The sequence below is a fragment of the Crocodylus porosus genome, unplaced genomic scaffold, assembly GCF_001723895.1.
Source record: "Crocodylus porosus isolate Cpor-Errol unplaced genomic scaffold, CroPor_comp1, whole genome shotgun sequence".
Classification (NCBI taxonomy): Eukaryota; Metazoa; Chordata; order Crocodylia; family Crocodylidae; genus Crocodylus; species Crocodylus porosus.
Genome location: NW_017728943.1, coordinates 12,961,512 through 12,976,904, shown reverse-complemented (window position 1 = coordinate 12,976,904; position 15,393 = coordinate 12,961,512).

Sequence of the window (15,393 nt, the reverse complement as noted above, 5' to 3'; positions counted from 1 at the left end):
CGAGTTAGACCTCAAATTCTTGGTGGTCTGTCTCGCAATCGAGGGGTGGACTGTAATAGAAAGAGCTTTGCTATTAGCATAGCGTGCAAAACTCTTGCTCTTAGCAAAGCTCTTACCATTACAGACCACCACTCAATTGCGAGACAGACCACCACGAATTTGAGGTCTAACTCGCAATCGTCCTAAGAAGTTCATATACGCTGGATGTTATACAGATGGGCGAGGGACCGAATGCACAAATACAAAAAGCATGTCCACAATAACAAGCGCACAGCTACAATACAAATAGCAACAATAGGATGCTATAGAAGATTCAGTACAACATTTGCTTTTAGGGGACCACACTCCAAAAATGTTCCACCAATGATGCACCGTAAGGTCATGCTTTGTTCAAGCGTGGGGAATCTGCTGAACCCAGTAGTTCATTTCTAAGACAAGACATTTGGATTTTTCCACCTTCAGTTACCACAAGGACACTAGAGGACATAACACTTAGTCCATTTGGAGAAGTGCCCTTGAAAAATGTTTTCTCACAAAGGATCCTCCATCCCGTATGCAGAGGGCTCTGGAGAAAATAATGCATTTCCATGCTACAAGGAGTAAGGCACTGCACAGCTACAGGGTGCTGGCCTCTCATGCAAACAGATCTCCTTTTTTGGGTCTGTTAAAACAGCAGCAGTAACAACCATGATGCTAGGAAGCAAAGCTGCATAGGAAGGGCAGGAGTACCCACACCAAGGGAACTGGAACATCAAGTTAAAATGACTCAGAGATCCACAAGCTTTCATGATCAAGACAGGACATAATACTTAGCCCACTTGAAGATGTACCCCTGTGATCTGAATAGAAAAGATCGTGGAAGGGAAAGAGGTAGAGAAAAGGAGGGTGGGGGTAGTGCTGAGAGGGCAAACAAGTAATAAACCCATAGGGACAAAGAAGCCAGAAGAACTAATCCAGAAAATGAGATAAGAATCCACAGTCCCTGTTTAGAGCATACTTAATACAATCCAGTCTGTAGAGGATCTCCTATTCCACAACTTCCCATTTAAATTGGCTTTTAAAGCTTCACTGTTAAAGAACAGCTAATCTGAGGTCAGTGATGAAAGGTTAAAGAGTTATCCACAGACTTCTGTGTGTTTTTGGACTTCATGGCAGATGGATGTCTCCTTTCACATGGTGACTGCCCCTATGGCAACCTTGAGACATTTGTCATTTTCCAGGAGAGGTTAGAGATCATTAATCATGTGTCCAAGGTGTGCTATGAACTTTCTCTCACAATATCTGATAAAACTTGCTCATGAAAGTTTATGCATCTCTGATTCATTTAGCCTCTAAGGTGCAACTCTACCCTGCTTTCTGTCTGACTTGGTCTCAATGCCGTTAATTATCTCTCTGATCAAATCAAAATATTACAGCTCTCATTGTATACGCATTTTTCATCCAACACAAGAAGCAAGGGGATAGGGGCAGGGAAGGAGGGGAAAGAAACGATAGCACAGTGCATCATACCACAAACACCTCTCCTCCCACCACCCACTCAGGTATCTGAAATATATCAATAGACTGGTGTCTACTATATATGACAGATTTTTATATTTTCCCTCCATCATTCCAGAATCGGAAAGATTTCAACCCCGCTGGAACTCATTACTGCAAACTGCACTCAAAGACTTGGGGAAAGAACCTGGGTTCTTTCTAGTCTGTTACTTATGACTAATTCAAGGGTTATAACATTTCTGTCTGGCAGTCCAGTGTCATCTTAGCTCTGGAAGAGCCAGCTGGATTCGATTACATCCAGATGACCAGTGATACAAGTATCAGCTGAGAACCAAAGGCAGGAACCTAAGGCAGGAACTCCACTGTTGCCAGAAAGCAATTAATTTTTCAAGCCCAGTTGCATCCTCGGAGATCAAAGTATAAATGCAAAGGACAACGGTGTGGAGTGAGGCTGGATGAGCTGTGGAACAGGCCTTTCTGGGAGGTAGGATTACATGGGTGGTTCTGTTTCAGGACAAACTTACAGCAGTCATTCCAGGCATACCATTCGCTTTGGCACTAGTCATTCAAAAGACACATGAGCAGCTCCTCTACTAATAGTTCAGGAAGAACACAACACTCACTTGTGGCAAAAGCTAGAGTGAAACATTGCATTCCACTGAGGGGGAAAAAAAAATCTGTGACATCAATCACAGTCTTGGCTGGTAAAGAAAGAGAACACTCCCTTCCCCAGGAATCTGCTGAGAAGTGGGAATGCAGTGGGCTTCCAGGTATTCTCTCCCCCCTACACAAGGGCTTCATTTTATGAATCAATCTCTAGTTCCAGGAGTCTCACAAAAGGGAAAATACTCCTCCAGGCTGCTGGTGAAGGGAGGTCTGTTTTTTCTACCCCAGAGCCATGGAGCTGGCAGCATGCAGGTGTTGTTCCAGCCCCCAAGTTCCCATTTGGCCATCTCCCCCCACATTACTCAGGCTGCAGCAGAAGCTGGGGTTTCTGAGCTCCCATTCCCACCCCACCCCAAGGGACAGGACAGTAAAGTGCAGGACAGGCCCCAAGGCCAGAAGAGCCCACAGCCTAGGAGCTGAGAATGAGACTGGGGGCCTCCACAGTATGTGGTCCCCAGCCATTTAGAAGTTGCTGTATCCCTTCCTTGATTTCTACGTTTTAGGCCTTGTGCCCATGGAAAGCTTTAGGTCACAATTTTCCAGTTTCTCAGCTACCCCAAAGTACAAATAAGTAAGTGGGGGGAGGGGGGGAATCCGCCCTTTCTGTATATCCATTAAAGTTGAGGCAGGACTTTGACCCACTTGTTCATGTGATGTAATACATGGACCTCAGGCATAGCCTAAAGTGAAGTCTGGTAAGCATCTACAGCCATGAAAGCTAACACACGGAGCACTGACAAATGTTCAGCCCCCCTGCTCTAACTCATGGCTACATAAAGACATTTGCCTGTTGGTTTGGGGGGGCGGGGGGAATAGATCCTGCTTGCAGAAGCCCAAGGAGCCACCCCTCTCCCCCAGCCCCAAGCTCCAGTGCTGTCAGCAGGAAGAGAGGGAGGAGTGGGAAAAGTGGCCAGCTGGGGTTTGCCTGGCTTGGGCTGGAGGAGAGAGGGCTGGGAGGAGCTACGAGGTGGGGGGGCTCTGATCCACCTGCACCTGCCCCCCCTCCAGCTCATGCCAGGCAAACTCCAACCCATAGCTCACTCCCCCTCCCCTCCTACTGACAGCCCCAGGAGCAGGGCTGAGCTAGGCTGGGCTGGCCTGCATCAGCCCAGCCTCAATCATGCCACAAATTAACCCTAGGAAACACAAGGTCCCTAAGGTGCTCTAAAACAGAGTAGCCTTAATCTGATCCCTCATTCGATGAGGCTTAATTTGTCACACAACTGCCCCATTTAAAAGCACTCTGCAGCCATGCATGTGTGTCACAGCATGGCTGTGGAGTGCTTTCAGAGGGCTGATCATGCAAAAAACAACTTCTGTCTGCACCCACAGTTTAAAAGGCCCAGAGAGGTACGTAAGAGTCATTGTTGGTCTTACCCAGTGACCCACGACTGAAAAGGCTGGTACCTGTCCTTTGGTATATTGGCTCTTGACAGAAGAAAGCACCAGATACAGACTGCAGAGCCTTGCATTTAGCCACATACAACTGCAGTGAAGCACAAGTTTTTTATATTGAGGCCTTGAGGGTCTTGATACTTTTGTTTCAAGTTCAAGTTCATTGGTACAGTCAATGCAACTGAGTAGTAAATGGGGCAATGTGGCCCGATCAAACAATTCCTGATTGATGGGAAGAGTAATCCTGGCTGCAAAGATGTCAAAAAGTATGTGGTCTTCCTCCTACAGAACAGGAGTCTCACACCTCCCTTCCCCCAAGAATGGAAATTGGCTCCTGGATACTTGTGAACCTTAGTACCCGCGGTGGGGCAGTAGCAAAAGCATACACCTTGTTACATGTTGGCCAGACCAATGCCAAGGTTGACAGGTCAACAGAATCTGAGGTATACCAGAAATCCAAGGGTCTTTTAGCATCAGTGATTCCAGACCTCAATCAGGGAATATTTTCTGACCTGTGACAAGAGAAAATGTGTCCCTGTGCTGGCCAGGATGAGTGGAATCAGTTGTCACAACAGGAGCTACCTCACAAGCAACACAACTACCTCCAGACAGCAGCACTCAGAACACAAAAATCAACAGCTTCTCACAACACCCACTATCCCATTCTGAAGTATCTGCACTCCCTAAAGGCCTGAACTTCTGCCCAGAGAAAAAACCTGACAAGATACTAATATGTGCAGAATTAGCAGACTTTGCCTCAAAAATACTTCCACAATCAGGACACTGCCACCTCTAATAACCCTTCTGCTACAACTGAAAAAAGAAATAATAATAAAACATTCCAGTGGATATAACCACACATTGGACTACTTCCTACAAGAGAAAAGCTAACAGTGACATTTTCAATAAGAGCCAGAACCACAACAACCTCTCCTCTTCAGTGAAAAGAGCCATGTAGTCCCTAAGATCCAACAACGAAATAGTTATCAAACCAGTGAACAAAGGTAGAGCTATAGTCATGCTTAAGCCATGACCCATAGAAGCCAGCAGACCACTCTGATACCTAATACTATAAAGAGCTTGGGGAGGACACCACCCCAGAATTCACTCTGGATCTGGAAAATATCACACTAGCCTCAGGAAGAACTACCCACTTACCCCCTACTCTCCCACTCAAATAACTTTCCACTTGCTCCCAAAAATCCACAAACACATTAACCCAGACAAACCCATCATACCCAACTGTGATACTGTTAGCAAAGACCTGGCACAGTCATGACAAGTGTGGGCCCTTTAACTGATTCTGAAGCTACATGACAACTCTTAAGTAGGGCTGTGCAAAATTTAACAGCTGTTTCATTTCAACACTGTTTCAACTTGTTTCAAGCTCAAAACGGTGAAATGGAAAGGAAACAGAGGGCTTCAAAACAGCCTTGAAACAAAATGAGGCCAGCCGAAATGTTTCCAGTTTCAAAGCAGCAGACAGGTGGTGGGAGGCAGGGGAGAGCCAGAGCTGCGCTCCGCAGCCCCACGTGGCTCAGCCTGGAGGGATGCGCAGCCCTGGCTCTCCCTGCCTTCTGCCGCTGGGCTGTGCTCCAATGGGCTCCGCCAGCCCCATGGAGCTCAGCCTGGTAGCAGAAGGCGGGCAAAGTTGGGGCTGTGCTCCGCCTCCCGCCACCAGGCTAAGCTCCATGGGGCTGTGAGCAGGTGGGACCTGAGCCCAGTGTGAGGCCAGAGCAGATCAGCTGGTGCAGGGACCCACCCCTACTCTGGGATCAGGGCAGCAGGTCCCTGCACCAGCTGAATTACTCTGGGCCTGTGCCACTGGCCCCAGGTGGCCGCACCCATCTCCTGTCAGCTGTCGAGGGCTCACCGGCACCCCCCGGGAGGGCTGCAGGTGCTGTACTTTCCCGGGGTGTGACAGGAGCCAGGTGTTGCCACCTGGGACTGGCAGCAGCACTGATCTTCCTGGCACCAGTCCCAGGTGGCAGCACCCAGCTTCTCTCATCTGGCAGGCAGATCAGGAGCTTGCACCCCCAGAAGGACTCTGGCACAGCCCCCGCAGCCCGCCCAGGGATGCCAGCAAGGCCCCAATCCGCCTGTCTGCTGAATTTTGTGTTTCCCCATAATAACTATGGGCAAAACAACGAAACAGCATCGAAACAGCAAAACAGTTTCAACGAAATGAAACAGAACAGTGGTTTCAAAACAAAATAAAACTAAACAAAACACTGTCCGGTTGAATCATTGAAACTGAAGCCAAATTGGAACAGTGCTGTTTTGCATGGCCCTACTGTTAAGTGCCAGATGTTAATTGTGTGACCTGAGGTAGCAGGGGAAAGGAAGAAGAAAGGGGGCTACATTTATCTTTCCAACTAGGATCTGCAAGGGTCAAGAGACTGGAATACCTAAGAGGCAAGAGACAGAGATGCTGAAGCAGGAGAGGGCTGGGGGACCCACGTGAGGAGAAGAGGGAGCAGAGATCACCTATAAAAACCCAGGCAAAGATAAGCCCTGTGGGACTGCCTTCACCAGCTGAGACCTGCAGATCCCTCAGAAAGACCTTCTGAATACCTGGCTGCAAGGAGACACTCTGCCCTCAGGACCATGCAAGATCTCTGCAAGGTTTTTTATTTTTTATTTTTTTGGCTTATTATGTTGCATTTTAAATTAAGCTAAGTTCTGTGTGTTTTCACTGACTTATTGGGCTGTGTCTTAGCTTAGGTGGATTTTTTCTGTTGTTCTTTGTCATATGCCTGAAACTGCTAATTGTTGTGCTCAATAAACACTCTTCAGAGCACGGGCTATTTTCATCTAAGCATTTTATGAAGTCAGATATTCATACAAGTCTAATACCTAAAGTCTAATATTAAGTTTGGTAACAATACCTGTTAGGGTAACTTGTTATGTTAAATGCCTTGAAGTTGCACCTGTTTATAGTATTGTTTATATTTATCCTTATTCATTAAGTTTTGTTCTTATTCACTTTTTATTTATTCTTTTAGCTGGCTTTGAGTTGTTTCCGTGGAGCTCATAGGTGCTTATTATATTATATTATTCTTTTTTATCACTGTAAGAAGTTCTTTTAACATAACATAGCAAAGTCCTTGTTATTAGCACCAATGAACTGAACTTGACACTAACTGAATCAGAGGGATGAAAGGATTGGATATATTAATGATAGGTGATAAAGGAGATCAGTGGACAATGCCCAAAGTAAGACATCGGAAAAATTCCAAATTAAGAGGTGTGCTTGCGATGGGTCTGTTAGACAAAGGAGTATGCTGTCGGGATAAAAGATGGAGAGTATGCTGACTGAAGAGAGACCAATCCAAAAGCAAAGAGTCATCAAAGGAATGAAGTTGAAGAAAAACATAAAAGAGGGGGAGCAAGAAAGTTAATAGTCGTTGTCATAAATCCAGCCTTCAACACTTGTCTGGACTTTCCCCAGCTCACAACGTAACTTTTGCTTCCAGGTACTGAGTGAGGTACTGAGTGGCAGTGGGGGGTGGTACTGAGTGGCTATCTTTTTTGTTGAGCAAAGTAAATTGGGATTGGGTGAGCATGAATGATGCGTGCCCCCGGCAGCTGGGGAGGCACGGCAGTGGTGGGAGCACAGCAGTGGTAAGCAGTGGAGCTCCCACAGATGCTGCTGGCACTGTTGGCAGTGGGGCAGGTGGCGAGCGGCAACCTAGGGGTGGCAACCACCCACAGCCACTGCCAGCAGCATCACCAGGAGCCAGTGAGGATCATGGACCACCTGCAGATGCTGCCAGCGGTGTCAGCGGTGGGGTGGCAAGCAGCGACCACCTGCAGGCACCGCTGATACTTTTTGTAGGGGGTGAACTGCCACGCTCAGAGGGTTCACGTGCACCCCCTATATGTTGCCCCTGTGGATGAGATTATTGTACTGAATGTTTTTCTCTTTCTGAATATAGGAACTGCTAAAATAATACTTGTTGCACTAATAAAGTCAGACTTTGATTTTAGGACAAAGTTGTCTGGCTTCGTATTTCATGTTCCATTTAAGGGTTTATTGTGCTTTAACGATCCCTTTGCACTATCTGGGAGACAGTGGTGCTAGCATACCCTCACTGTAGAGCTTCATAGAAGCTATCTTAAAACCACCTGTCATTCAAAGAACAAGTTTTCTACAAGACACCACAGACTTCCTCAACAGCAGTGGTGCTCAATCTTTTCCCCTGGTGGGCCAGATGGGCAGTGCCCGGTCCAACCACAGGCTGGCTAGTGGTTCTGATCCAGTGCCCAAGGCCAGTGTGGCAGCCACCATCCAACCACACGGAGGGTGAGGGGGTAGAGAAGGAAAGAGCAGCTTGCCTGATTCTCCCCCCTCCCCCACAGGGGCAGAGGAGAACTTCACCTGACCCCACAGGCTGGAGCAGGAAATGGGAGGGAAGAGTGTGGGGTATATGGCTCAGCCCCATGGTGGCGGGGGTGTGGTCCAGCCCCTACTCAGCCCTGAAAGGGAAAAGAGAAGGGTCTGGTTCCAATCAGGCAGATGGGGTTTGGAAATTTGGCAGGGGGAGGATGGCCATGGTGATGGCCACCATTCCCCTGCTGCCAAATTTCCTGACTTGTCAGGAGGCCTACAGCTCATATGAGATGGCTCTACAGGCCTCATCTGGCACCGGAGGTCAAGCACCTCTGCACAGAATCCAGAACATCACCTGCCTCCCTGAGAAAGCCACACTTGCACCCATGGATGTCACCAGCCTAACATCTCACACCATGAAGGCGCAGCTGCCTGACTAAAGTACCTTCAAAAACAAGAGGTATACAACATGTTGCACAAACCATCCATTTCATACTCACCCACAACTTCACTTTCAACAATTGTCACTTCCTCCTAACCACAGGCACACAGATGGCTCCTCAATATGCCAACCTCTTCATGAGCCACCTGGGGAAAATATCCTAGAAAACTAACCTGCATGATACCTATTTAAATAAATGATATTCTTATCATCTGGCCTGAACACCTGGACTCACTTATTGACTCCTACCACAGGTTTAACAACTATCACTTCTTGATCAAGCTTTCTCTGGGATACCCCTATGCTAACATCAATGTTTTAGATACCATAATCCATATCCAAGATGGCATCCTACAAACCATTATATACAGAAAATCCACAGACTACCATATGTATGTCCACAAGGCCAGCAATCATCCCAAGCATAGCAAAGAAGCTGTAATCTACAGCCAGACCCTCAGACACCACAACATCCACTTTGAGGCGAACACTTGTGATGCCCACCTGACCAGCTTAAAATCTATCTTTATACAACAAAGGCACTCCAGCAGCAAAGAATAGACCCTGTATTTGAAAGAGCTATCCAGATACCTCACAGTAACCTGCTATAATACAAAAAAACCCAACTCTGTAACTACACCAGCCTGGTGGTCACCTACCAGCCCACACCGGAACAGATCAGGAGAATCACCAAACAATTGCAGGCAAAGATCAGACCTTGAGAGAAATATTCCCTACCCTTCTGCTCCTAGCCTTCAAACAGCTCCTGAACCTTGCCCAACCCAGGAGCAAACTCTCTGCTGTCCAACAGGCATCACGGACAACAGTTTTGCCCTGCCGAGAAATGCATAACCTGTCAGCGTATCTCCACTGTCACTGCTATCAACATCCCTCATTAACAAAACCATCAAAATCCATGGTTCCTATACATGCCATTCCCAAAAAGTGATACACCTGATCCGGTGCACCAAGTACTCTCATGGCAACAGTGTCAGTGAAACTAAACAGCAATTATGCATCAGAATGAATTCTCACAGAAAAAAACCCCCATAAAGGACAGAGACACACACACATGCACACCCACTTCCTCCTGCCTCCCATTAGAAGCACATTTCTCACAGAAGAACCATTCCCTCTCTGACCTATCTTGCTGCTGAAGGGAAATCTACCAAACACCTTTAAAAGGTGAACTTGGGAACAAAAATTTGTAAGCTGTCCAGACACCAAGAACCAAGGACTAAACCGTTGGCACATGTGCCAGAGCATGGCACGAGAAGGCATTTTGCTTGGCTTGTGCACCTTGGGGCAGATGGCAGGGGAGCTGTGAGAGGCCCAATCCTTTTTCTGGTAGTATAGCCCAGGCCCCTTCCCCACCATCCACCTCAAGGTGTGCGTGCATCTGCTACTGAGAACAAGCTGGGTTGGGGCTCCACACACCCAGGTGCAACTGCTTGCAGCCTCCCTGCCACCTGCTATGAGAAGCCCAGGCTCCATGGTGGGCAGCAGGGGCCTGCCCAGGCCAGCTGTGGCATGCAGCCAAGAGGCAGCAAGAAGCTGCACCAGGACCTGTGGAGGCCCAGCTCAGCTCATTGCTGGTGGCAGGTGCACACATACCTTGAGGTCAACAGCAGGGAAGGGGCTAGGGCTGCACTGGCACAACAAGGATTGGGCCCCTTGCAGCTTCCCCAGCATACCAACATCCTGATGTCATTCAATACGGAGAAATGCAAGGTGTTCCACCTTGGGAATAAAAACCTGCATCATGTTTATAGCCTTGGCAATGCTACACTCACTAGCACCGTGACCGAAAGAGACTTGGGGGTCATGATTGACCACAAGATGAATATGAGCCACCAATGCAATACTGCAGCTGGCAACGCAAATAAAACTCTGGCTTGCATCTACCGATGCATCTTGAGCAAGACCCAGGATGTCATCTTCCCGCTGTATTTGGCCTTGGTGAGGCTGTAGCTGGAGTACAGCATCCAATTCTGGGCTCCACAATTTAGGAAGGACATGGAGAAGCTTGAAAGAGTCCAGAGGAAAGCCACACACATGACGAGAGGGCAAGAGAACAGGCCTTATGAAGAGAGGCTACAAGCTATGGGACTCTTCAGCCTGGAGAAGTGCAGGCGCAAGGGTGACATGGTGGTAGCCCAGAAGTGCATAAGGACTATGCATCAGGATCTGGGGGAACACCTGTTCACCCGAGCACCTCAGGGGATGACAAGATTCAATGGTCACAAACTCATGCAAGACCATTTTAGGCTGGACATAAGGAAAAACTTCTTTACTGTCTGAGCCCTCAAGGCCTGGAACAGACTCCCCCCAGATGTGGTGCAAGCACCTGCTCTGCACACTTCCAAGAAACATTTGGACACTTATCTTGCTGGGATCCTTTGACCCTAGCTAACTTTCTTCCCCTTGGGCAGGAGGCCGAACCTGAAGATCTTGCAAGGTCCCTTCCAGCCCTAATGTCTATGAAATCTATGAGATCTTAGAAGTTGAGGTTGCAAGTATTTTTGGCACTCTGCTGAAAAATGTTGCCAACACTGAACTAAACATTGATCCATTTTATAGCACATTATGTATCTAGCTTGTGGTGCTCTGGCGAGGTCCAGAGGACTGGAAAAGGGCCAATGTGGTCCCCATTTTCAAAAAAGGTAGGAAGGAGGACCCAGGAAATTATAGGCCTGTTAGTCTTACCTTGGTCCAGGGGAAGTTCTTTGAGAAAATTATCCAGGTGCACATCTTCAAGGGGCAAGCAGGGGAGATCATGCTTAGGGGCAACCAACACGGGTTCATTAGAGGCAGGTCCTGTCAGACCAACCTGGTGGCCTTCTATGACTAGGTCACCAAATCCTTAGATGGAGGGGTAGCAGTAGACGTAGTCTTTCTGGACTTTCGGAAGGCCTTCGACACTGTCTCTCACCCCATTCTTGTTAAAAAAAATCAGGAGATTGTCAATGCCTACACAGTCAGATGGGTTGCCAATTGGCTGGAGAGCTGCACCCAGAGAGTGGTGATGGACAGGGCATTTTTGACCTGGAGGGATGTGGGCAGCGGAGTCCCCCAGGGCTTGGTCCTTCGGCCGGCACTGTTCAACATCTTCATCAGTGACTTGGACAAGAGGGGGGAAAAGCACCTTGTTCAAATTTGCGGATGGCACTAAGATGTGGGGGAAAGTGAGCACGCTAGAAGGGAGGGACAGGCTGCAATTGGATCTGGACAGGTTACGGGGTGGGCGGATGAGAATAAGATGGGATTCAATATTGACAAGTGCAGCAGCATACCTACAGGCTGGGGAACTCCCTTCAAGCCAGCACAGAGGCAGAAAAGGATCTTGGAGTCATTATAGACTGCAAGATGAACATGGGCCGCCGATGTGGGGACGCAGTCAGGAAGGCTAACCACATCTTGTCATGCATCCACAGATGCATCTCGAGCAGGTCCAAGGAGGTGATCCTCCCCCTTTATGCGACACTGGTCAGACCGCAGTTGGGGTACTGCGTCCAGTTCTGTGCACCGCACTTCAGGAGGGATGTGGCCAGCATGGAGAGGGTCCAGAGGAGGGCCACTCACACGATCAGGGGGCAGCAGGGCAGGCCGTACGAGGAGAGGCTCTGGGACCTGAACCTGTTCAGCCTCCACAAGAGGCGGCTGAGAGGGGATCTGGTAGCTGCCTATAAACTTGTCAAGGGGGACAAGCAGGCAATGGGAGAGTCTCTTTCCCCCGAGCACTACCGGGAGTAACAAGGAACAATGGCCATAAGTTGATGGAGAGTAGATTCAGGATAGCTATAAGGAGGTGCTACTTCACAATCGGGGCGGCTAGGAGCTGGAACCAACTTCCAAGGGAAGTGGCGCTCGCTCCTACCCTAGGGGCCTTCAAAAGGAGGCTAAATAGACACCTAGCCGGGGTCGTTTGACCCCAGTACTCTTTCCTGCCCATGACAGGGGGTCAGACTTGATGATCTGCTCAGGTCCCCTCCAACCCTACCAGCTATGAAACTATGTTTTACCCAACTCCTGAATTCTTTCCACACAGAAAGTGACAATGACCCTTCTAGCAGCCAGCTTCTTTTCTTCTTAGAATTCTCTCTCTGCTACCCCTGGAAATTTCTTATACCTCCTCCCACTGTTGTTCTTTACTATGCTATGCCTGGCCCCTGGTGATCAAACCTGAGGAAGGTCTTGCATTCTAAAGCTTGTCTAACTCTATTCCAACTACATAGTTGGTCTAGTAACAGATACCATCCCAAGAAATCCTTGCCTCTTAGATAATTTCTGGACCATCATGGCTACAGCATCACTCTTACACTAGTATAACCTCCATATTGGCACTAGTGCATAGGTACTCATTACAGAACCCACATTAGTGTTAGTGAATGCCCTGGAGCTCACGACGGACCTGATTTGGTCTGAATTTCATTCCTCAAAGATAAGGTCAACGCCAAGCAGAGAACCAATGGCAGCACCATCTGTTGCATCAGCCGGCTCCTAGCCTCAAGGCCAGAGCAGAGGGGCACCCACCAACTGATTGTATCTAGCTTGTGGTTGCCCCGGCTCCACATAGGAGCAAGTCCTGCCCCCTCCTGCCCATGCCCACAGTCCTGGTCAGCATGCACAGCTTACCAGTGGGGCTTTTTCAGCAGCTGCCCAGGTACTGCTCAGCTCCACCAAGCCTCCTGCACCTCCCTCTCCTCTTGCCCCAGCTGCACTGATTAAGGTAGCACAGGGAAGCAATGGTGGCCATGGGGACATGCACTGGGCAGCAGATGTTCAGCCAGAGAGGGGGAAGCTGGAGCAGGCAGCTCCTGCCCCAGTGTGCCGGACTTCAGCAGCAGCTCCTGGCCATTTTCCACCTACTCAGGTGCCTGCTCATTGCACTGGGTAGGCAGAGTGGGTAAAAGGCAGCCTGCAGCTGGAGCCCCTCACACTGGGGAATGATCCTTCTGGCTGCAGCTTCCCCCCTACCTGGCTGGGCATCTGCTGCCCAGCCCACACTCCCACAGCTTCCCCACACTACCTGCTTCCAGGAGCAGTACAGCAGGAGGGGGAAGGGGAAGGGGAGCCACTGGAGGTGGGGGGACACAAGCAGCACAGAGATGGCTGCAGGTTGGTACACCACCCAAGCAAGCTCTGCTGCACGCACGCCCTCCCCACCTTCAGCTGGTTCCTGGGACCTAGCCTGTGGGCAGCCCCTCAAACACACATGCACACCCCACTTTCTATCCCCCCTGCAAACACATAATACACAAAAGTAAGATTATTTTGAGCTGTTATATACACCTCTGTATACGCTACTCAAAAGAAGTCAGGACAAAAGTATTTTTAAGTAAAATTAAAATATAGTAGATGTTTGATTTTTAGTACAGTATATGAAGTTTTTAATCTATCAAAATGGTATCTTCTGAAATATTTTGTGTGTGCAGTCACCAACAGCTCACCAAAACTTGTGGCCTCCCAGCCAAAATAATTTCCTACCCATGCTCTAGCCCTCCACATCACCATGCAGAGCTTCTCTCCAAAGTTTCTGTGGTTCTTTCTGTACTCTCAGTACCTGGAGCAGACCCCTTCACATACAGCTCCTAACAATAAGACTGATGGCCTCAGTGTTGGAAACTAACTTCGATGGCAGGTCTTCCCTCAAAACCATCCTCTTTAGCATGGTCTTGGGTGTCATCTGCCTGCCCCATCACTATTCAAAAGTACTGGCCTTGACCATCAATGGATTTTAGTTCCTGACCTTCCAGGATATATTTCCAAGGGGTATTCGAAGAGTTTCAGCTTTCCATTACACAATTTACAAGTTTTTGCAGTGAAGGATAAACATGTGGAACATCTCAGGATATGCAATTCCCTGAAGACAGAAAAGAAGCATTGTGCACTCCCATTTGAGGGAGCTGTCCATGCAGAATGGTCTTAGGTTGAAGCTCACAGATTTCAAATGTACCATTTTGACAAGCCTTGTAGTACAAGGAAATCTTAAGGGGAAGTGTGGAATAGGGAAAGAGGCAGAGTGGCAAGTGGAATACACAGACAAGACACTGGAAATGTATGTGGCTGGGGGCAAGGGGGAGAAAATAAGAAGTCGTTCTGAAGTTTGGTTTGTTTGGGGGTTTTTTTTAAAGAAATATTTCAAATTTAATCCACAACAAGAGCTAGTGGATTTGACACTTCATAGCTTCCTTCTCATAGCCATGCAAAAAGGGATCTGAGGGAGAATTGTGGCTATGCACAAGCATGAGGAAGTACAGAGCACAAACATAATTTAATGGTTTTCATTAAGAAAATTCCCCATGTTGCTTCTGTGTCCACTGGGGAGAGCACCTGTGCCCCCTCCAGCTCAGTGATCTGCCACAGGGGAACCCCAGGTACTCCCCCAGACCCAAGTGGCACTAGTTGACCTGGAAGTGGACTGGAAGTGTTTCTGGTCCACTTCTGGGTCTGCTGCTGAACACACTGGGGAGTCCCACATGCTCCTGTGGGATGCTCCATGTGCCCCAGCACTGCAGCATTTACGAACCACCTGGTACCTTGAGGTACGTAGAAAAAAAAAAACAAAAAAAACAAAAAAACACATTTCAAGCTGTGTCTATGTCCCAATCACTGAATCTTTCCAACTGGAGGGTTCCAATTCGATTTGGAGAGATTAAAGGGTTGTCCGATTTGATTCGGATTTAGAGATTTGGCCACCAAATCAGGCCGAATCAAACCAGGGACCAAAGCTTCGCACAGCCCTACTAAATATAATCGCAACTCACAATTCTCATTTCAACACCAGCAGGAAAAGGAAGCACATTATCTAACTGCTGCAGCAGCAGCAGCAGCAGCAGCAGCACAGAAACTGGTTTGGGTTAAAAAGGCTGTGTCTTTTGCTTTAAAAAAAATGCAAGAGGAATGAACATTTTTTAAATCCTTTATTAAGAAGAAAATGTCTCTCTATTCCAGCTGGTCAAGATCTCATAACATACAGTTCAGAAAGGTGATAGGCAGTTTCTTTACTGTTACAGTTTTGTTTTGGTTTTTTTTTTTTTTTTCAAAAGTGGGGGGGGGG